Source organism: Haliotis rufescens, unplaced genomic scaffold, assembly GCF_023055435.1.
Source record: "Haliotis rufescens isolate VD_foot unplaced genomic scaffold, xgHalRufe1.0.p SCAF_73, whole genome shotgun sequence".
NCBI classification, from domain to species: domain Eukaryota; kingdom Metazoa; phylum Mollusca; class Gastropoda; order Lepetellida; family Haliotidae; genus Haliotis; species Haliotis rufescens.
The window spans coordinates 1,376,685-1,400,885 of NW_025964365.1; the positions used below are offsets into that span (position 1 = coordinate 1,376,685).

Here is a 24,201-nt window from a genome sequence, read left to right on the forward strand (position 1 = left end):
TCTCTGCACTGATTCATCAGTTCTACATGGATCAGGTTCTCCCCTGTGCTTGAAAACAGCATGACATAAAGCAATCCATTGTACATTACAAACTCACAATGTTATCAGGACAATGCTTCTCTGTAGGTTTGACATTTCATCATTTTGTGTGACAATTAGTTCTATATAACATCTTATAGAAAACCTGTAAATGGGTTGGTTATTCTCTTAATCTGTTCTGTCTGAAGGCCAGGCACTCTGGTCTACATGCCTTCAAGCACTTCACAGTGAGATGTGGTCTACAAGGCTTCAAGCACTTCACAGTGAGATGTGGTCTACATGCCTTCAAGCACTTCACAGTGAGATGTGGTCTACAAGGCTTCAAGCACTTCACACTGAGATGTGGTCTACAAGGCTTTAAGCACTTCACAGTGAGATGTGGTCTACATGCCTTTAAGCACTTCACAGTGAGACATGGTCTACATGCCTTCATGCACTTCACAGTGAGATGAGGTCTACATGCCTTCAAGCACTTCACAGTGAGATGAGGTCTACATGCTATACAGCACTTCACAGTGAGACATGGTGTACATGCCTTCAAGCACTTCACAGTGAGACATGGTCTATATGTCTTTAAGCACTTCACAGTGAGACATGGTGTACATGCCTTCAAGCACTTCACAGTGAGACATGGTCTACAAGGCTTCAAGCACTTCACAGTGAGATGTGGTCTACAAGGCTTCAAGCACTTCACAGTGAGACATGGTGTACATGCCTTCAAGCACTTCACAGTGAGACATGGTCTACAAGGCCTCAAGCACTTCACAGTGAGATGTGGTCTACAAGGCTTCAAGCACTTCACAGTGAGATGTGGTCTACAAGGCTTCAAGCACTTCACAGTGAGATGTGGTCTACAAGGCTTCAAGCACTTCACAGTGAGATGTGGTCTACAAGGCTTCAAGCACTTCACAGTGAGACATGGTCTATATGCCTTTAAGCACTTCACAGTGAGACATGGTGTACATGCCTTCAAGCACATCACAGTGAGATGTGGTCTACATGCCTTTAAGCACTTCACAGTGAGATCTGGTCTACATGCCTTCAAGCACTTCACAGTGAGATGTGGTCTACATGCCTTCAAGCACTTCACAGTGAGACGAGGTCTACATGCTATACAGCTCTTCACAGTGAGATGAAGTCTTCAAAGACTGATGTGTAATTGGTAAGGTGTAGGGTGGCACACGAAGCCTCCAGACTCAGTGCACGGAAATCCGGTCTGGGAGCTGGCAATTAAAGTCTCCTGGTACTTAGTGTGTATCAAGTCGGGCTTCAGGACTTCCCTGATGTAGATAGTCCCCCTCAACACACACCGTAGATGGCTCGGTATCATTAGGTAGACAAGTAGATGGCTTCTTTAATCAGCCAACTTAAGTCTTTGAAGCAACATAGAGTCTGACTCTCTAATTCCTGTCTCATAACATCCACCCATTAGTGACGGTGTTTGAGTTTAACTCCACATTAAACAGTTACATCATAGAATGACAGCTTAATTTTGGAGGCAAGTCCAGAGTGATGCAGGTCATATAAGTCGACCAAGGATATTCTTTGGGAAGAATCTATTTTGAACCCATGACTAGTAGATCCTAACACAGCTAAGGGACACAACTCTGTACAGTTTGTTACAGTGCATGAGATCAGTGTCTAATTGTTTTCAAATTCTTTGAACCGGATCTAAAATCTTATATGTGAAGAGTCCGTGACTAGGTGAGGTGAGTTGAAATAGGGTTTAACGTCACATTCAGAATGGTTGCACTTATACAGTGACGTGCATGCACATGCCACAGTTTAACATGAATACCATTCAAACACAGTATACTGACTCCGAGACGACCAGTACTTCTTTTAGCCCCTTAATGCCGAGCATCAGGCAGGGTAACAACAAGTACCATCTTTGAACATCTTTTAGGATCAAACCCAACCTCCGGGCAGACGCTCTACCACTACACCACCATAGTGAGTTTTGTGATATGTAATGAAATCCATCGGGTACATCTCGCACAGCCGAAGCCGTGGTTGGTAGTGGTGGCAGCAAACCTTGGTGCCATGATGACATATGATTACCCAGGTCAATGCTGAAATTCCATGTACTATTTATTGTCAACAACCATTGTGTTCAGTTGTCAAAATTACAAAGTCCCTAAAGAGTATATTCCTGAGGGTGGGACCGCCTCCGTGGTCTAGTGGTAGAGCGTTGATCCCCGGCTGCATCATACCAAAAGACGTTTAAAGATGGTACTTGTTGTTACCTTGTCTGGCGCTCGGCATTAACAGGCTAAAACAAGGACTGGCCGGCTCGGAGTCAGTAAACTGTGTCTGAGTGGGGTATTCATGTTAAACTGCGGCATCGTACCTCAGCGTGCTAGCACTATAAATCGGCATCAGTCCGGACTAGTACAAGCAGCCACACAAACACACACGTGCATGCACGTCGCTATATAAGTGCAATAATCTTGGACGCGACGTTAAACCCCATTTTACCTCACCTCCTGAGGGTGGCGGGGTAACCTCGTGATTAAAGCATCATGCCGGAAGCCTGGGTTCAGTGTCCTTCCTGGGTCAATGTGTGAACCCCATTTCTGGTGTCCCCACCGCAGTGATACTGCTGGAATATTGCTGAACTCACTCAGTCATTCACTGAAATAATCAACACAATAGTCCCTTGGCAATTCCTCCAATCTCATTAAAATCAGATCCTAGTTTTCGCTACCGCTAAACAAAGATCTGAAGACATCCCATAAGGGGTCACGTTAGAAGGACCTTTCATCCGACTAATCAGTGCGTCGCTTACCAGATAATTAAAGTGACTGTCAGAATGTGATTTCTAATCATGCAATCTCAAAAACTTTAACATGGGGTATTCTGAACGATAGTTACAGGTTTAACGACTGAATCCTTACAATCTAGACCATCTATTAGTCTTTCCAGAATTTTTTTTGTTCAGGTTTCAAATTTGTAATCGAGAATTTGTCAAAATATGTTTCGAAGCGTAGTCGCCAATTTAAAAATTTGTGCCGTAAAGCACGAGAAAGCTGTGACAGATTAACTACAATAATATGAAAGAAACAGGTGGTCCTTACCTGTTTTTAAGTAGTATAAGATGAATAAGAAAGAGCTCAGTTCGGAAATACTAAATACTTACATTACACAGTAACCTAAAAATTGAACTCCCCTAGGGTATAAACATCTGTCTATCAATCAAATGCTTTGAAAGGACAAAATGATTTCAAGTGCCTGTGATAACAAAAAAAAATAAAATGTCCGCAAAAAAGAACTGAGATGGTGAAACTAAAATTATTTATACAATACCCATGAAATATCAATAATGTATTCTCCGACACAAACAAATATAACTTTGTAAGTCCTTCAAAATTCTCGAAATATTTGCTGACCAGAATTGTATTGGTGTGCACGGCCACTGGTACACAGTCTCAAAGACAATCTCCACACACACATGTATATGCTGGTGTTGCATTAATGAGGAGGAAATAGCAAATGTTTTGAAACGTGGAAACGTCACGCTTTAACATTTCATGGCATTCAAGGATGCTACTTGTACACAACAGGAAAACACAGGGGGACATCTAGTTTTGTCATAACTAAGGTCATATGATATTATGTGGGCTGTTCAGGAACAGAAAAATGTTTTTTGTTCAAAATAAGGAAATGAATTATGAAACCCTCCAGCTACATCACAGTGGTTAAGTAATCAAGCTGGGACCAGGCAAACCTGTGACTGAAGGCAGAAACAACAATCCATGCCTTTGTGGTTCAATGACACACAGTCTACCATGTCACAGAGCTTGACTAACATAGGGCTAGATACAACAGTCAGCATAGGGCTAGATACAACAGTCAGCATAGGGCTAGATACAAAAGTCAGCATAGAGCTAGATACAACAGTCAGGATAGGGCTAGATACAACAGTCAGTATAGGGCTAGATACAACAGTCAGTATAGGGCTAGATACAACAGTCAGGATAGGGCTAGATTCAACAGTCAGTATAGGGCTAGATACAACAGTGAGTGTTGGGCTAGATACAACAGTCAGTATAGGGCTAGATACAACAGTCAGTATAGGGCTAGATACAACAGTCAGTATAGGGCTAGATACAACAGTGAGTGTTGGGCTAGATACAACAGTCAGCAGAGGGCTAGATACAACAGTCAGTATAGGGCTAGATACAACAGTCAGTATAGGGCTAGATACAACAGTCAGTATAGGGCTAGATACAACAGTCAGCATAGGGCCAGATACAACAGTCAGCATAGGGCTAGATACAACAGTTAGCAGAGGGCTAGATACAACAGTCAGCAGAGGGCTAGATACAACAGTCAGTATAGGGCTAGATACAACAGTCAGCAGAGGGCTAGATACAACAGTCAGTATAGGGCTAGATACAACAGTCAGCATTGCACTAGATACAACAGTCAGCAGAGGGCTAGATACAACAGTCAGCAGAGGGCTAGATACAACAGTCAGCAGAGGGCTAGATACAACAGTCAGCAGAGGGCTAGATACAACAGTCAGCAGAGGGCTAGATACAATAGTCAGCATTGCACTAGATACAACAGTCAGCAGAGGGCTAGATACAACAGTCAGCAGAGGGCTAGATACAACAGTTAGCAGAGGGCTAGATACAACAGTGAGTGTTGGGCTAGATACAACAGTCAGCATAGAGCTAGATACAACAGTCAGCATAGAGCTAGATACAACAGTGAGTGTTGGGCTAGATACAACAGTTAGCAGAGGGCTAGATACAACAGTCAGCAGAGGGCTAGATACAATAGTCAGCAGAGGGCTAGATACAACAGTCAGCATAGGGCTAGATACAACAGTCAGCACTGCACTAGTTATACAACAGTCAGCAGAGGGCTAGATACAACAGTCAGCAGAGGGCTAGATACAACAGTTAGCAGAGGGCTAGATACAACAGTGAGTGTTGGGCTAGATACAACAGTCAGCATAGAGCTAGATACAACAGTCAGCATAGAGCTAGATACAACAGTGAGTGTTGGGCTAGATACAACAGTTAGCAGAGGGCTAGATACAACAGTCAGCAGAGGGCTAGATACAACAGTCAGCAGAGGGCTAGCTACAACAGTCAGCATAGGGCTAGATACAACAGTGGACATAGGGCTAGATACAAAAGTCAGCATAGAGCTAGATACAACAGTCAGCAGAGGGTTAGATACAACAGTGAGTGTTGGGCTAGATACAACAGTCAGCATAGAGCTAGATACAACAGTCAGCATAGAGCTAGATACAACAGTCAGCATAGAGCTAGATACAACAGTCAGCATAGAGCTAGATACAACAGTCAGCAGAGGGCTAGATACAACAGTCAGCATAGAGCTAGATACAACAGTCAGCATAGAGCTAGATACAACAGTCAGCAGGGGGCTAGATACAACAGTCAGCAGAGGGCTAGATACCACAGTCAGCAGAGGGCTAGATACAACAGTCAGCATAGAGCTAGATACAACAGTCAGCAGGGGGCTAGATACAACAGTCAGCATAGAGCTAGATACAACAGTCAGCAGAGGGCTAGATACAACAGTCAGCAGAGGGCTAGATACAACAGTCAGGATAGAGCTAGATACAACAGTCAGCAGAGGGCTAGATACAACAGTCAGCAGGGGGCTAGATACAACAGTCAGCATTGCACTAGATACAACAGTCAGCAGAGGGCTAGATACAACAGTCAGCATAGAGCTAGATACAACAGTCAGCATAGAGCTAGATACAACAGTCAGCATAGAGCTAGATACAACAATCAGCATAGAGCTAGATACAACAGTCAGCATAGAGCTAGATACAACAGTCAGCAGAGGGCTAGATACAACAGTCAGCAGAGGGCTAGATACAACAGTCAGCAGAGGGCTAGATACAACAGTCAGCAGAGGGCTAGATACAACAGTCAGCAGAGGGCTAGATACAATAGTCAGCATTGCACTAGATACAACAGTCAGCAGAGGGCTAGATACAACAGTCAGCAGAGGGCTAGATACAACAGTCAGTATAGGGCTAGATACAATAGTCAGCAGAGGGCTAGATACAACAGTCAGCAGAGGGCTAGATACAATAGTCAGCATTGCACTAGATACAACAGTCAGCAGAGGGCTAGATACAACAGTCAGCATAGAGCTAGATACAACAGTCAGCATAGGGCTAGATACAACAGTCAGCATAGAGCTAGATACAACAGTCAGCATAGAGCTAGATACAACAGTCAGCATAGAGCTAGATACAACAGTCAGCAGAGGGCTAGATACAACAGTCAGCAGAGGGCTAGATACAACAGTCAGCAGAGGGCTAGATACAACAGTCAGCAGAGGGCTAGATACAATAGTCAGCAGAGGGCTAGATACAATAGTCAGCAGAGGGCTAGATACAACAGTCAGCAGAGGGCTAGATACAATAGTCAGCATTGCACTAGATACAACAGTTAGCAGAGGGCTAGATACAACAGTCAGCAGAGGGCTAGATACAACAGTCAGCAGAGGGCTAGCTACAACAGTCAGCATAGGGCTAGATACAACAGTGGACATAGGGCTAGATACAAAAGTCAGCATAGAGCTAGATACAACAGTCAGCAGAGGGCTAGATACAACAGTCAGCAGAGGGCTAGATACAACAGTTAGCAGAGGGCTAGATACAACAGTCAGCAGAGGGCTAGATACAACAGTCAGCATAGAGCTAGATACAACAGTCAGCAGAGGGCTAGATACAACAGTCAGCAGAGGGCTAGATACAATAGTCAGCATTGCACTAGATACAACAGTTAGCAGAGGGCTAGATACAACAGTCAGCAGAGGGCTAGATACAACAGTGGACATAGGGCTAGATACAACAGTCAGCATAGAGCTAGATACAACAGTTAGCAGAGGGCTAGATACAACAGTCAGGATAGGGCTAGATACAACAGTCAGCAGAGGGCTAGATACAACAGTCAGCATAGGGCTAGATACAACAGTCAGTATAGGGCTAGATACAACAGTCAGCAGAGGGCTAGATACAACAGTCAGCAGAGGGCTAGATACAATAGTCAGCATTGCACTAGATACAACAGTTAGCAGAGGGCTAGATACAACAGTCAGCAGAGGGCTAGATACAACAGTCAGCAGAGGGCTAGATACAACAGTCAGTAGAGGGCTAGATACAACAGTGAGTGTTCGGCTAGATACAACAGTCAGCAGAGGGCTAGATACAACAGTCAGCAGAGGGCTAGATACAACAGTTAGCAGAGGGCTAGATACAACAGTCAGCAGAGGGCTAGATACAACAGTTAGCAGAGGGCTAGATACAACAGTCAGCAGAGGGCTAGATACAACAGTGAGTGTTGGGCTAGATACAACAGTCAGCAGAGGGCTAGATACAACAGTCAGTATAGGGCTAGATACAACAGTCAGCATAGGGCTAGATACAACAGTCAGCAGAGGGCTAGATACAACAGTGAGTGTTGGGCTAGATACAACAGTGGACATAGGGCTAGATACAACAGTCAGCAGAGGGCTAGATACAACAGTGGACATAGGGCTAGATACAACAGTCAGCAGAGGGCTAGATACAACAGTCAGCAGAGGGCTAGATACAATAGTCAGCATTGCACTAGATACAACAGTCAGCATTGCACTAGATACAACAGTCAGCACTGCACTAGTTATACAACAGTCAGCATTGCACTTGATACAACAGTCAGCACTGTACTAGTTATACAACAGTCAGCATTGCACTAGATACAACAGTCAGCATTGCACTAGTTATACAACAGTCAGCATTGCAGAAGTTATACAACAGTCAGCATTGCACTAGTTATACAACAGTCAGCATTGCACTAGTTATACAACAGTCAGCATTGCACTAGTTATTCAACAGTCAGCATTGCACTAGTTATACAACAGTCAGCATTGCACTAGTTATACAACAGTGAGCATTGCACTAGTTATACAACAGTGAGTATGATGTTGTGATAGAAGACAGGTACACGTGGTAGGAAATGGCAGGATAAAACTAAAGTCAAATGTTAGTTTGTTTACAATATTTCTTTGATTTCAGTAAAAAAAATTCCGGAATCTTTTTTGTGTGTAAGAATTCCCGTCTAACAACCCTATTCCTCTCACATACTCTCTAAAGCTTTTCGGCGGTGTTGGCAAATGACTGAATGACTTTACAGTGCACAGGTAGCCATGTCCTGAAGTGACACTGTACACACGTTATCAACTGATGGTTAGGGAATGAAAGCCTTATAATACTCTCAAAACAATCTAGAGCTGTCAGTGTGTAGGTTGCACCCACTGACACCCGCCGAGCGTGTCCCATCCCCGGTGATGGCGGTATTGACACACAAGGATACCACGTCCACAGAGTGGTCGCTGATTAAACTGCAGCTCATGGCACGCCTCGGTCCCAGAGGTGGCCAGATGCTGACAAGGGCAGACAACTCTAGCTTTTCACAGTTGAACAAACAGTTGGAGTTGGCCTCTGGTTGCGAGCACGCATCTGAGGGATTAAACTCATCTCTGCATAATCTGTGAAGGGCGGAAATAGCAGTGTCGCATGATGGCAATCAGTTAGCTTGATTGTTGCTAATCTCTATGTCAAGAAGATTACTGGGGACACCGAAAATGAAAAAATATACAAATCAATAAATGCATTCTTACCCAAAACCATATTGTAAAGCTGTTATGAGGCTTGTATCAGTACTATGAAGAAATCATGTATATTGACTACAATACCCATCTCTGTCACTTGTAAACGTGAGTATGATTTCATCATGCATACAATTTTGAAAAGCAAGTCAAGGTGATTTTGGTCTTCTGTATTGACGTGCAGCAAGTCACGTAACAAATATGAGTGAAGGGTTTTAAGCCACATGGCTGAAGCCAACCAAAAATGTCCTTCACCTTTCTACTCATATGCAGGATTGATCCCTTGTACCTGGTAGAGGAGAGAACGCAGTATCAACAAGTCTACCAGAGCTCGATATCAAGCATGAAGTGAGTGAGTGATTTGGGGTTAATGCCGATTTGATTAAGCATGAAAGTTAAACACTTTGACAACCCTTGTCATAACTCAATGTTAAAAGTTAAAGATTTAGGGGTTCCTAGATACCAACAGCATGGGAAAAGACATCGAGGACCTGTGGACCCCTTGATTTCAAACAGTCTGCCCATCAATCCTCATATGGTAGCGTCACCAATGTTCCACACAGATATGAGGGCACGGGTGGCCCAGTCATTAAAGGTGCCGCAATTCACTGTGCAGAGTTGCGTCCCTTGGACACGCCAGAAACCTATGATTGTGGGTTTGAATCTCGGTTCACCTCAATTATGTTTCTAGGTTTGTCAGCACCATACCCGTGCTCCTGGGTTTCACCGAAGTGGTAACATCTGAGACCTGCATCACTTCGGGCTTTCCTCCCACATTAAGCTGACACGCCGCGATATAATTGGAATATTGTTAAAGGTGGCACTAAACCCAACTCACTCAATCACTCACTTACTACAGATACCATTTAATAACGGCATTAATTAGGATTGGAACACATGCAAACATTCTCCAATCAAACAGTGTCTTTATATTCTTTCAGGATAAGACAAGAGCGTTTCAGATGATGTGGAACTTCCTGCCCCGGACGTGAGAGATGGTCCTGCCTGCTCTATCAGGAACATGGCCACCAGGGGGAGCCATGCAGACCCACCTTGCGGTGTGCTTTATCTACTGCACACACTTGCAGGCTCTATGGAAAAACACAGCTGTCTTGTAAAACACAAACTATTTCACTGATAAAATATTGTCTGATTTCAGTGTCAGTTCAAATAATATAAAAACAATTCTGAGATGGGCGTTTTCCGAGTAAAGAGTAAATGTGGTTTATCCCTGGCACGACCAGTTAATTTGCTTTTGTTTAGAGAAACGGCATGTTATTTTCTACCATTTACTTTGCAGTGTATGTCTGAATAGGAACTACACATAAACATATTTCTAATCATCGAAGAAATAACAGGGAGTTGCTATTTGTTAAAAGAGGTAAATGGATGTTGTTATGTTCAGATGATGAAGGTGACATTTTGTATAAATAGTATATAGCCAGAGCTCTCCTGGCTGTGTGATACCACATCCACTTCACCAGGTAACTAGACTGTACAGATCTACAGGGCTGTATGCAGGAGCAGCAGCAATGTGTAACTACCGTGTGTGTGTGTGTGTGTGTGTGTGTGTGTGTGTGTGTGTGTGTGTGTGTGTGTGTGTGTGTGTGTGTGTGTGTGTGTGTGTGTGTGTGTGTGTGTGTGTGTGCGTGCGTGCATGTTTATGTACATGTGTGACTGCAATGTGCCCCTGTATATGTGCATGTGTGACTGCAATGTGTCCCTGTACATGTGCATGTGTGACTGCAATGTGCCCCTGTATATGTGTGACTGCAATGTGTCCCTGTATGTGTGACTGCAATGTGCCCCTGTATATGTGTGACTGCAATGTGCCCCTGTACATGTGTGACTGCAATGTGTCCCTGTATGTGTGACTGCAATGTGCCCCTGTACATGTGTGACTGCAATGTGCCCCTGTACATGTGCATGTGTGACTGCAATGTGCCCCTGTACATGTGTGACTGCAATGTGTCCCTGTACATGTGCATGTGTGACTGCAATGTGCCCCTGTATATGTGTGACTGCAATGTGCCCCTGTATATGTGTGACTGCAATGTGTCCCTGTATGTGTGACTGCAATGTGCCCCTGTACATGTGTGACTGCAATGTGCCCCTGTACATGTGCATGTGTGACTGCAATGTGCCCCTGTACATGTGTGACTGCAATGTGTCCCTGTACATGTGCATGTGTGACTGCAATGTGCCCCTGTATATGTGTGACTGCAATGTGCCCCTGTATATGTGTGACTGCAATGTGTCCCTGTATATGTGCATGTGTGACTGCAATGTGTCCCTGTATATGTGTGACTGCAATGTGTCCCTGTATATGTGTGACTGCAATGTGTCCCTGTATATGTGTGACTGCAATGTGTCCCTGTATATGTGTGACTGCAATGTGCCCCTGTATATGTGTGACTGCAATGTGCCCCTGTATATGTGTGACTGCAATGTGCCCCTGTATATGTGTGACTGCAATGTGACCCTGTATATGTGCATGTGTGACTGCAATGTGCCCCTGTATATGTGTGACTGCAATGTGTTCCTGTATATGTGCATGTGTGACTGCAATGTGTCCCTGTACATGTGCATGTGTGACTGCAATGTGTCCCTGTATATGTGTGACTGCAATGTGTCCCTGTATATGTGCATGTGTGACTGCAATGTGCCCCTGTATATGTGCATGTGTGACTGCAATGTGCCCCTGTATATGTGCATGTGTGACTGCAATGTGTCCCTGTACATGTGCATGTGTGACTGCAATGTGCCCCTGTATATGTGTGACTGCAATGTGTCCCTGTATATGTGTGACTGCAATGTGTCCCTGTACATGTGCATGTGTGACTGCAATGTGTCCCTGTATATGTGTGACTGCAATGTGTCCCTGTATGTGTGACTGCAATGTGCCCCTGTACATGTGTGACTGCAATGTGTCCCTGTATGTGTGACTGCAATGTGCCCCTGTACATGTGTGACTGCAATGTGCCCCTGTACATGTGTGACTGCAATGTGTCCCTGTATGTGTGACTGCAATGTGCCCCTGTATATGTGTGACTGCAATGTGCCCCTGTACATGTGTGACTGCAATGTGTCCCTGTATGTGTGACTGCAATGTGCCCCTGTACATGTGTGACTGCAATGTGTCCCTGTATATGTGCATGTGTGACTGCAATGTGTCCCTGTACATGTGCATGTGTGACTGCAATGTGCCCCTGTATATGTGTGACTGCAATGTGTCCCTGTATATGTGCATGTGTGACTGCAATGTGCCCCTGTATATGTGTGACTGCAATGTGTCCCTGTATATGTGCATGTGTGACTGCAATGTGCCCCTGTATATGTGCATGTGTGACTGCAATGTGTCCCTGTACATGTGCATGTGTGACTGCAATGTGCCCCTGTATATGTGTGACTGCAATGTGTCCCTGTATATGTGCATGTGTGACTGCAATGTGTCCCTGTATATGTGTGACTGCAATGTGTTCCTGTATATGTGCATGTGTGACTGCAATGTGCCCCTGTATATGTTTGACTGCAATGTGCCCCTGTATATGTGTGACTGCAATGTGTCCCTGTATATGTGCATGTGTGACTGCAATGTGTCCCTGTACATGTGTGACTGCAATGTGTCCCTGTATATGTTTGACTGCAATGTGTCCCTGTATATGTGTGACTGCAATGTGCCCCTGTATATGTGACTGCAATGTGCCCCTGTATATGTGCATGTGTGACTGCAATGTGTCCCTGTACATGTGCATGTGTGACTGCAATGTGCCCCTGTATATGTGTGACTGCAATGTGCCCCTGTATATGTGTGACTGCAATGTGTCCCTGTATATGTGCATGTGTGACTGCAATGTGCCCCTGTATATGTGTGACTGCAATGTGCCCCTGTATATGTGTGACTGCAATGTGTCCCTGTATATGTGCATGTGTGACTGCAATGTGCCCCTGTATATGTGCATGTGTGACTGCAATGTGTCCCTGTACATGTGCATGTGTGACTGCAATGTGCCCCTGTATATGTGTGACTGCAATGTGTCCCTGTATATGTGCATGTGTGACTGCAATGTGTCCCTGTATATGTGTGACTGCAATGTGTTCCTGTATATGTGCATGTGTGACTGCAATGTGCCCCTGTACATGTGTGACTGCAATGTGTTCCTGTATATGTGCATGTGTGACTGCAATGTGCCCCTGTTCATGTCCCTGTGTGACTGTTCCTGTTCTTGCTTGCAACAAAGACTACAGATAACTCTGGCTCCAATGAGGGTTTACGTCCCACTGTGATCAGTATGGCTCAGGTCAACTTCCTTTATCGGTTTATCGTGGGGGGGGGGGGGGGGGGGGGGGGGTGGGAGTAGGCAGGGTGGGGTTCTGGGGGTATTGTATGTTTAGATATACCATATGACTTGGAATGATAAGACCACCGATTATCATCACCTAAATACTGTGAATAACACTCAATGCCAAATATATATTCAACACCTTAAAAACTCTGCTCACGAAGTAACATAAAATTGGCCAACTTTATTTTCATTTATTCAAACATAAAAGACTATTTAAACTTTTCAAAGCTTTTGAAGACTACATTAATCTCCCATCACTTATAAGACAGCTAAATCCTACCGGAGCCGAATATCCTGACTCTCTGTGTGAAACGTCACAACATACAATGGCACAATCTAGCGAAGTTATAAGTACGCATTTGATCTCGGAGACCAGATACTACAAGCTACCAAGCTGGGCCAGAACTTTCTACCTAGAAACATTCTCCCAGTATTGAACTTATTGACACTGATTGGTTCTTATCAGCCATGAGGACAGCCCCTACCCTTATACGAATCTGCCTGGCAACACAACGTCCTCCCTGTTCTGGAAGGTCCACACCTTGCTGAATCGAGGCTGTCATTTTGTGAACTGGTTGGACCTGTAGCCTAGAAACAAATGACTGCTGTCATAATTGTGACTGCCGATAAATTCAGAATAGGGCCAACATAGTCCTGTTGCCAGGTTGTTTCCGCAATGCAGCTTGGCATTGGGGAGAATTCCCATGTTGCTGGGATGATGGTCCCCGGGAGTTTGCCGAACACTCCACAGTAAGTCCATGAAACGACCACTACTCTCAACCCACCACATACTCCATAAACACATCCGGATCACAACCGGACATACATATTCATAAAATGATTGATTATCTGTACGCTAAAACAGACAGGGATGACAGTACTTCATAGAAACAATTATTACGCAAATTGTTTTATTATACACAGAGCAAGACTTGGAGATGTTGCCAAGGCAAATGCGTGATCTTAAAACAAAATCCAGCTATCAGATTATCATGTACAAAAGATCCTGCTTGTCCTAATCAACTTGGGTGAAGATGATTTAAGTCCAGCTTTTCTAAGCTGTAGGTTGCTAGACTTGACAGGCCAGGTTTTACTGTGATTATTCTTGAAGCTTATATTCAGCTTGAAAGAAACACCATCAATAAATTGCAGCTTCTAATCCATGGCTGTCAGTGGCTGCTCATTAATTCAGCACAGACCAAATCCTGCTGCCCGGATACCGCAGTTTCTTAGCAAGCCAAGGTTCCATATTGTTGATTAATTTTATCACACTAATTACACAAGTCTAGGAGAGCCCGTGGCCACATATTCACTTGTCTAATGTTTGAAATATTGCTAGGCAACAATTTAGTTGATCACAGGTTGTGACTGAATTTTACAAAGATTTAACATGCATGGTCGCAAATTTTCGATATGATTACCAAGCCTAACAAAGGATGCCTAGTTTAACCATACCTGCTGAGAAAAATATATCATTAGGCTGGTATAAATTATTTATTACATCCCCATCAATATGTTTTAAAAAGTGAGGACGAAGGTATTTTTTTTCCATTTCTATTCTGGAAATAATATGACAGCTGAATTGGTTATTTGGGCACACATTAACTTCATACTGAATCAGATACAAGGAAAATCACAAACAAATCAGCTTGGAGGTGTAGAAGAAGCTGGTAGAATGATGTCTAATTTTTATCTATACTGGCAAAAGCTATGATAAGGCTTGAAAAATAATTATGTACAAATGATCACAAGGCAACAAATGGATCAATACTATTTCAGAGTATAGCTGGTACAGTGTGTGAAGCCCATTTCTGGAGTCCCTAGCGGTGATATTGCTCCCTCCCTGCCTCCCTCCCTCACTCACTCACTCACTTACATTCCTTAGATTCATGGAGAGCATTCCTTACAAGTCCTTACATTCATGGAGAGCATTCCTTACAAGTCCTTACATTCATGGAGTGCATTCCTTACAAGTCCTTACATTCATGGAGAGCATTCCTTACAAGTCCTTACATTCATGGAGAGCATTCCTTACAAGTCCTTACATTCATGGAGTGCATTCCTTACAAGTCCTTACATTCATGGAGAGCTTACATAGCCAAGTGGTTACAGTGTTGACCGTCATGTCACAGTCCCACTCACTCACTCACTCACTCACTCATGAACAAACGAGTAAAGTTTGACAATTGTGATACGAGTATAACAAACCATTGTCTTTCCAGAAATCACTTTTCCATGCAAATGTTCCCAGAAGGTCCACCAGCCTGTCTTGTATCATCAACACCTGGCGAACATGTTCCACAAAATCATCTACAGTCTGTTTTTCTAATTACTTGGTTTAAGGAGAAGTCAACCCCAACTTTCACAAATGTGGAACACAAACATTTAAACTTAAATCTATTTTCTTGCTGCCAAGTCAGTTGACTAACCACATTAATGAAAATAACTCTTTAACATGATATTATCGAATTATTATTTTTTTCATTTTGTTTTGCCCCGGTGTACAAAACCTTAAATCATTACAAGAAGAAAAATACTTTTTTAGATTATTTTTCTTTTTGATCATCGGTCTGTGGTTCTTGAAAAATGTCTGTGAGCCTTTTTGAACCAAACATGTATTAGCAGAAAGGCCTTATCACATCTTTAGTCATTTTTATTTTGTTGTAGTTTAAAGCAGCAATATTCCAAACTATAAATAATCAAGTCTGGACCAGATAATCCAGTGATTGATATTGTGAGCAATGATCCAGGTCGGGAACAATGACACACAATAAACCAAGTCAACGAGCCTTACCACCCAATGCATTTGGTCACCTCTTTCAACCAGTAAAGGTAGCGGGGACTATTCCAACCACTGGAATCCCTATGGTGAATTACAACTGTCATATATCAGAGATAGGTAGTTAACACAATCTCGTTAAAATGGCTTTGTAAAATGAAAACAAAAGAAACGACTTCCCCTGATATTGCTACTCCTATAATGCCAAAGACAGAGGCATGAACCTAACCTGCCAATGCCAACCACCACTTGATCCCCGGAAACATTCTAAATAACTTACGTAGCTTTGTCGTGAGGTAGTGTGAGGGGAGGATGATGACTGGAAGATGATCATCAAATGTTTGTGTCGTGTTGCTGCAGTAAGGATAGAGTCTCTGACTCTAGGCAGGAATGTTGATGGAGAGGCTGAAGTCAACAGACACCTCCTAGCTTGTCTACTATCTGAGGCTGTCCCTCCTTACATGACACCTGCTTCACAGCCACCGGCGGCAACATCACCGACACAAGAGTTACGTAGTACAAGACCATTATACTGACTTAACAGCCGCTCCACACCCACCGGCGGCAACATCACCGACACAAGAGTTAGGTGGTACAAGACCATTGTACTGACTTAACACCTGCTTCACACCCACCAGGGACAACATCACCGACACAAGAGTTAGGTGGTACAAGACCATTGTACTGACTTAACACCTGCTTCACAGCCACCGGCGGCAACATCACCGACACAAGAGTTAGGTGGTACAAGACCATTACACTGACTTAACACCCGCTCCACACCCACCTGGGACGACATTACCGACACAAGAGCTATTTGACTTATTTGTGTATTATCATACTTGTACTTTTTGACACTTGCACTCTCTCTATGCAATTCTTGCAAACTGATTGAAATTATTATATCAATCACAACATTACTAGTTATGGGTTTCAACTATTCCATGGCAACTAAGTATCTAAGTGAGTATGGTTTTACGCCGCATTTAGCAATATTCCTGCAATGTCACGGCAGTGAACACCTAAAATGGGCTTCACACATTGTACCCATGTGGGGAATCGAACCTAGGTTTTCGGCGTGACGAGCGAACGCTTTAACAACTTGACTACCCTACCGCCCTCCATGTCAGCTGAGGCAGGCTGCATCTGTATTTCAACACAACACTTCTTTAGCATATACATTTGGTCTGGCAAAGAGATGTTAACTCTGTGATGATTAATCCAACAAACAGTGCGGAATTTCCAGTCCAGTTGCACAACAACTCCAGAACACACATGCGCTGCTGTTTACCTGAGTACACATGCATGTATTCTGGCTTACATAATTCTGTTGTTACCTAGCAGTGCAGCTTTATCTGGCGCTGTGTTGTGAGGAGGAATCCCAGGTGAGGCAGCACATAGCTGACATGCCTGCAGAGCCAGTCAGATGCGGGATGCAGGCAGGTGCCAACAGGTGCCCCTCCCCTGGACATGGAGAAATGCCTTCACTTCAGTGCTCAGACCTTTTTGGTCTTTACCGAAAGTTTTCTTTAAATATTTTAATTTGAATCTACAATCTTATTACCTTCGATGATCCCGCTCCAATGAAGATGAAGGCATACACATACCTTACCTATTTTCAAGTTAACTGGACTTTGTGGCTGGTTCATGTTACACTGTTTATAAGGGTTAGTGAGTGTGTGTTATATTTTATACAGTTTTGGACACCATGTTCTCCTATCATGGCATGTCAGCTAGCTGTGGGAGGGTCATCCCAAGTGGTGCAGGTTGGTAAAAATTTACAAACATGGGTATGGTGCTGACAGACCTAGGATCATGACTGGATCTTGGATTCAAACCCATGTTATGATCCTTGCACTTGTAAGGGACAACAACTCTGCACGACAACCTGAGTGACTTTAGACAACCCATACACTGGGTAGTATGATCCTGGCACTAGCAAGGGACACAACTCTGCACAGCAACCTGAGTGGCCTTAGACCACCCATACCCTGGGTAGTATGATCCTGGCACTAGCAAGGGACACAACTCTGCACAGCAACCTGAGTGGCCTTAGACCACCCATACCGTGGGTAGTATGATCCTGGCACAAGCAAGGGACATAACTCTGCACAGCAGCCTGAGTGGCCTTAGACAACCCATACCCTGGGTAGTATGATCTCAATTCTCAATTCTTTATTCATGTACATGTGTAGGCCAGCGGCCCATGGTACAATATTTGGTCCATCATTAACATTTATAGGCTTAGTGTTTGGAGACATTCATAGAATGGTATATAAAAGTTGCAACATTTCTAATAACAGTTTCATTGTTTACCGCCATAAGCATATTGAATTTAGCAAGAGTAGGATTACAAAATACTTCTGTGGTAAATACTGAAGACGAAGTTCATCATAAGCATTACAAATTTATAAAAAATGATATTCATTCTCGACATATCTTTGATTGCAACTATTGCACAATCTCTGCTCTCGTGGAGTATTAACATATCTACCAGTCTCAATGTGGAGAGTGTTGGAGCTACAGCGAAACTGGCCTAGTGCAACACGAAACTTGTTTATAGTGATAGCAGACAAATTTGAAGAGTGTATAATGGAACATTTTAGAACTATTTGCTAAAGACCAATGCCAATCCTGTTCGTAAGCAAATTTTAACCGATCTTCACATTCGGAAATAAATGATTCGGGGCAAATAACATATTGGTTCTCCCATATATATCCAAATCCAAGGCTGTATAAAAGAGTTTTGACTTTTGTAGCCCAATAAGTTTCACCATGTGAGGCTAGCTGAAATAACATATCATAACTTTTCTCAGGATATCGTGAATTTGGGAGGGACACAAGTTTACACCAATATTTATACAGCGTTTATACGCAGAAATGTACAGTGGGTATCTTCCACACTCTCCTCGCACCACATGATTGGGAGTAGACGTTTTAACACCTAGGAGACATTTACAAGCAAGTACATGGATACTTTCTATTTCTTTACAGTTTTCAAAACTCCACATTTCAGCCCCATATAACATAATTGAAGCAAATTTTAGTATCAAATATTTAAAAAAATAGTTTAAGTGGAATAGGTTTAAGTGATGAAAGGGATTTTAGAACCAAGAACAATACCTGTTCAGCCTGTAATGTAGCATTGTAAGTATGTTTCGACCATGATAAATTCTTTGAAAATACAATTCCCAAATAATTGTACGATGATACACATTCCATCTGACAACCACTAAAATACCAGTTCTCAGATCTAGAAAGTACTCCACCATTCTTAAAAACTACTATTTTCGATTTATCAAGATTTACCTTTAGGAAATAATTCTGGCAATAGTGTTTGAGTACATCGATGCGTTTTTGGAGGCCATATACAGTTTCTGATATAAGAATTACATCATCAGGAAAGAGTAGCAGGAATAGTTGAATTATGTCTGGATGGAGCTGAATTCCGGGTTCACAGTTAGCCTCAATTTCAACAGCTAGATCATTGATAAACAATGAAAACAAAAACGGGCTCAGTACACAGCCTTGAAGGACACCCAAGTCACAATCCAATACATCTGAGAAGCTATTGTTAAACTTTACACAGGAACGTACAGTCGTATATATGTATTGTATACATTTAAGCATTTTAGGTGACACACCACTGTTATTCAAAACTATCCATAGTTTTGATATGTTTATAGAGTCGAACACTTTAGAGAAGTCTACAAATAAAGCATATAGTTTACCTCGCTTCTTCCCCAGATAACGCTGTATAACTGACTGTAAAATAAACATATTATCAATTGTGGAATAGCCACAATGAAATCCTGCTTGCGACTCCACAACTTTATCATAGGCATCACACCAAAACTGCAACCTTCTATTTAGAACAGAAATATATAACTTGCTAAAAATACTTAATACTGTAATCCCTCGGTAATTATCGGGTGTATTAATATCCCCTTTCTTGTGTAATAGTACAATTTGGCCACTCGACCAGGAAATCGGAAATTATGCGGAATCAAACATGACGTTAAACAGACAGGTAATATAGGGAACTAACACATCGTATGCGTATTTGAACATTTCAGCAATAAGCTTATCACTGCCGGCAGCTGTATGATCCTGGCACTAGCAAGGGATACAACTCTGCACAGCAACCTGAGTGACTTTAGACCATCCATACCATAGGTAGTATGATCCTGGCACTAGCAAGGGATATATATATCTGCACAGCAACATACATGAACTTGGACCACCCGTATCCTGGGTAGTTGTTTGGGTAGACATAAACTAATCAAGAAATGTTGCTATTCTTTATTCTCGTTTAGAATCAGAACACTGCCTTCCATTCCCAACAGAGCCTAGTCCACATCCTTCCACAAGTGCAACTACAGTGGCGCCACCCATGAACCAAGCCGGAGAGCATTGTGCAACATACTCGTCAAACTATGACAATGACAAACGGTGTACAGGCACTGCTGAAATTGATAGAGAACAATATTTATGTAACTAGCAGTAACAATGCACTTGCCTGGCCACCCAAACCGAGGACGGTCTGTGTGTACACTGCTATCAGCATGAGCAGCTTTCTGTGCCAACAAGTGCAGCTGCACTAGGCTATATCTCCTCTTGAAACATAATCATCATAATAGTCACATAGGTTCATTACAACGAGGCCAACATCTGTGCCATTCCTGTCTACCCATAAAAGCCCCAGGCCTAATGAATTAATGATTACATTTTCATCCTTGCTTGCTTCAATACAAAAACAAAAAAAATGGTGATTCAGCAGTAGAAACTAACAGTTTTCATCCACTAGTCCTTATAATGATAACATATAGCAAAACCCTTAAAAATGGCACATTTCTACTCGTCCTTATGATACCTTAACTATTGGGCAGTTTGGCAAGGACTATAGGACTAGTGCCAATATCTAATGCTGTGATTCCAGGTAAGAATTAAGTCCCAAACATCCTCTGCTTGTCACAGTGAGTGAGTGAGTATGGTTTTACACCACTTTTAGCAATATTCCAGCAATATCACGGCGGGGGACACCAGAAATGGGCTTCACACATTGGACCCATGTCGGGAATCGAACCCGGGTCTTCGGCGTGATGAGCGAACGCTTTAACCACAAGGCTACCCGACCGCCCCTCTGCTTGTCATAAACCTCACTTGACTGGCCTTGTGACTATCTTGACTGTATGTTGTGATGCCTCACTGGCGTGGGTCAGTGATGGTTTCACACACAAGTTTGCCTTATTTACAATGATGCAGCTGGAATATTGATGTCTGCAGCATTAGACAACTTTCACTCACTCACATGAAAATATCAGCTTCCACATTTGTAGATGTCTTAGTGTTTCAGGCACCCGAGTATCGTGATTAACCTTACACCAAGCTCAGAAAAATAGGATCCTAGGGCTCGCTACACTACATAAAGATTACGCAAATCTGGAAAGGAAGTCTTCTTTTTGCAACTCGTGGCGTATAACTGGAGAAGGCTGCTTTCTGATTGGCTTATGTCGACTTCCAGTTTCATTGTTATTTCTCTGGTTGGTCAAAGGTTGACCTTACGTGATCTGTAAGGTCCTCCGATCTTTGTGCGGCAGTAGCGATTTTAGAGACTGACCTTATACTTATGTTGGAATATAGTATTATATACCCACAAAGCATCCTCTAGATGCTTCGTGATCAATATTTTAGGCAAGCAGTTTTTACTGTGACCTTGACCTTTGACACTCTCATAACATGCCCCCCTAAGCCACGTGCACATCTCCATATGTAAATTTTCTTGTTGGAGAAGATTGCCAGCAGCAACAGCGCATTTCTGACAAAACTCTGAAAGCATGCTTGTTTCTCAAGGCTTCTGAAGTTTACTGTCCTAATTCTACATGTCACTCGTGTGTTCTTACAAGATTTACAAATTCAAACACTAAAACACGCACTACCTTGGAGTGTTAGAAACTAACAGGTTTCGTCCACTAGTCCTTATAATGATAACACATGGCAAAACCCTTAAAAAGGGCACATTTCTACTAGTCCTTATGATACCTTTACCATTTGGCAGTTTGGCAAGGACTACAGGACTAGTGCCAATTTCTAACGCTGCCTTATAACTTACCCTTTAACTAATGTTTACTGTCCTAATAAATATTATAGTCTCAAGAAGAGATAAGCAGCAGAAATTCATATTTTATAAAATGGTATTTTATGTATATCAGAAACAGAATATGCAATGACTGCTTCCTGTGCCATGGAAAGGTCAGATATCCTGAATTCCCATCTTGGATACAATCTGAATTCTTGAGCAAAATTGATCTTGCAATGGAATTTAATTTTGAACATACTGAACTTTCATGACGCAAAAGCCATGACTTTTAATCCATGTTGACGTTTTGCATCGTATTATTCAATAGCTATCACAATGTTTGCCCATATTGTTCAACAAAATTGCAGTCAGTGCCAAAAACTTCGGAGTCCATGGGCCAAACTTGGCTCCCAGCATCATTTTTAGTATATGATAGTGTTATATGGATTTTACCAGTTTATCTTACTAAACCGAACAGACGCTTTCTGGACATGGGCTTTGGACTTTTGGCTGAAGTGGTAGACTTATTGAGATATGATAAATTTGGCAAAAGCTCAAATCATGGTAGTCATGCGAATTTCGTTATGCATATTTCATCATGTGACGTTGACCTTCAGTGCCAACGAATCATATGCCAGAACATTTGTATAAGCAAACATTGGAGTTGTCTTGCAAACATAAAGTCTCCACATATTACTGTCAATATTTCAGAATCACAAATCCTTGACCTCTTTGAACAGCGGGTCAATTACACATTTACAGTAGCATGAGTGAGTGAGTGAGTGAGTGAGTGAGTGAGTGAGTGAGTGAGTGAGTGAGTGAGTGAGTGAGTGAGTGAGTGAGTGAGTGAGTGAGTGAGTGAGTGAGTGAGTGAGTGAGTGAGTGAGTGAGTGAGTGAGTGAGTGAGTGAGTGAGTGAGTGAGTGAGTGAGTGAGTGAGTGAGTGAGTGAGTGAGTGAGTGAGTGAGTGAGTGAGTGAGTGAGTGAGTGAGTGAGTGAGTGAGTGAGTGAGTGAGTGAGTGAGTGAGTGAGTGAGTGAGTGAGTGAGTGAGTGAGTGAGTGAGTGAGTGAGTGAGTGAGTGAGTGAGTGAGTGAGTGAGTGAGTGAGTGAGTGAGTGAGTGAGTGAGTGAGTGAGTGAGTGAGTGAGTGAGTGAGTGAGTGAGTGAGTGAGTGAGTGAGTGAGTGAGTGAGTGAGTGAGTGAGTGAGTGAGTGAGTGAGTGAGTGAGTGAGTGAGTGAGTGAGTGAGTGAGTGAGTGAGTGAGTGAGTGAGTGAGTGAGTGAGTGAGTGAGTGAGTGAGTCAGTGAGTGAGTCAGTGAGTCAGTGAGTCAGTGAGTGAGTCAGTCAGTCAGTCAGTCAGTCAGTCAGTCAGTCTTTAGAACAGTATTTCAGTCATATCAGATTGATGTGGGAGGAAAGCCTGAAGTGATGCAGCTCTTTGATGTTTTCCACTTTGGTAAAACCCACAAGCATGCTGACAAGCCAAGCCAAGCCAAATAATAAGGGCAAACAGGAATTAGAACTCACGTTCACCCATGTGCAGTAAGGGGCACAAGTGGGACTAAAATTAAACTTCATTGACAAAAATTCTATTTGAATGGGTACAGGATACAAATGACAAGTATTGAAATTTGAGTGTAATCATTCCACTGTAGTTCTTATATGGGCACTTGGTTAGTCAATATTTAATACAAATGAAAACTACTACTTAATTTCATCTCAGCAAGTAATATGTCTGAGAAAAACTTTACACCACTTTTAGCAATATCACAGATGACACGAGAAATGGGCTTCACACATCGTACCCATGTGGGGAATGAAACCTGGACCCCACCTGAGCCACCTGATGCACCAACTAGAGCATGTAGAGGTGGGACCATCTACACGGATGTATCACGATGCTTCACTGTAAATTTTTGTTGACCTATTTTATCTTTCATCATGGATTCATGAGGTATTTTATGGTTTGACTCAAGCGACCCGGACGTTCATGGTTAATTTTGAATACTGATAATCTTGAATTAACTTCTTCCTGTATCATGTTTGTTTGTTTGCTGCACTGAGAGGCAACCAACGGGATCAGGTGGACAGGCTTGGTGACTCGGTTGATGCATGTCATTGTATCCTAACTGCTTTGATCAATGATATGATGTCCATCACCCGATTGTCTGTTTCAGTCATATTGCTGAGTGCTGCGATAAACAAACCACACAAACATATCACCTCCAACCAACAGAAAATACAAGTAACATACAAACACAAAGATTGATAATTCTTCTACAACTATTCATAGTAGACCTAGGAACCATC

The 24,201-nt window shown here is 42.7% G+C and overlaps 1 protein-coding gene across 1 annotated transcript in view; it reads right to left on the reverse strand.

The window, feature by feature from the left end:
* Positions 1-24,201, reverse strand: part of LOC124119183 (TALPID3 protein-like) — a 142,731-nt gene that overhangs the window by 60,475 nt on the left and 58,055 nt on the right. The gene's annotated exons all lie outside the window — the stretch shown is intronic.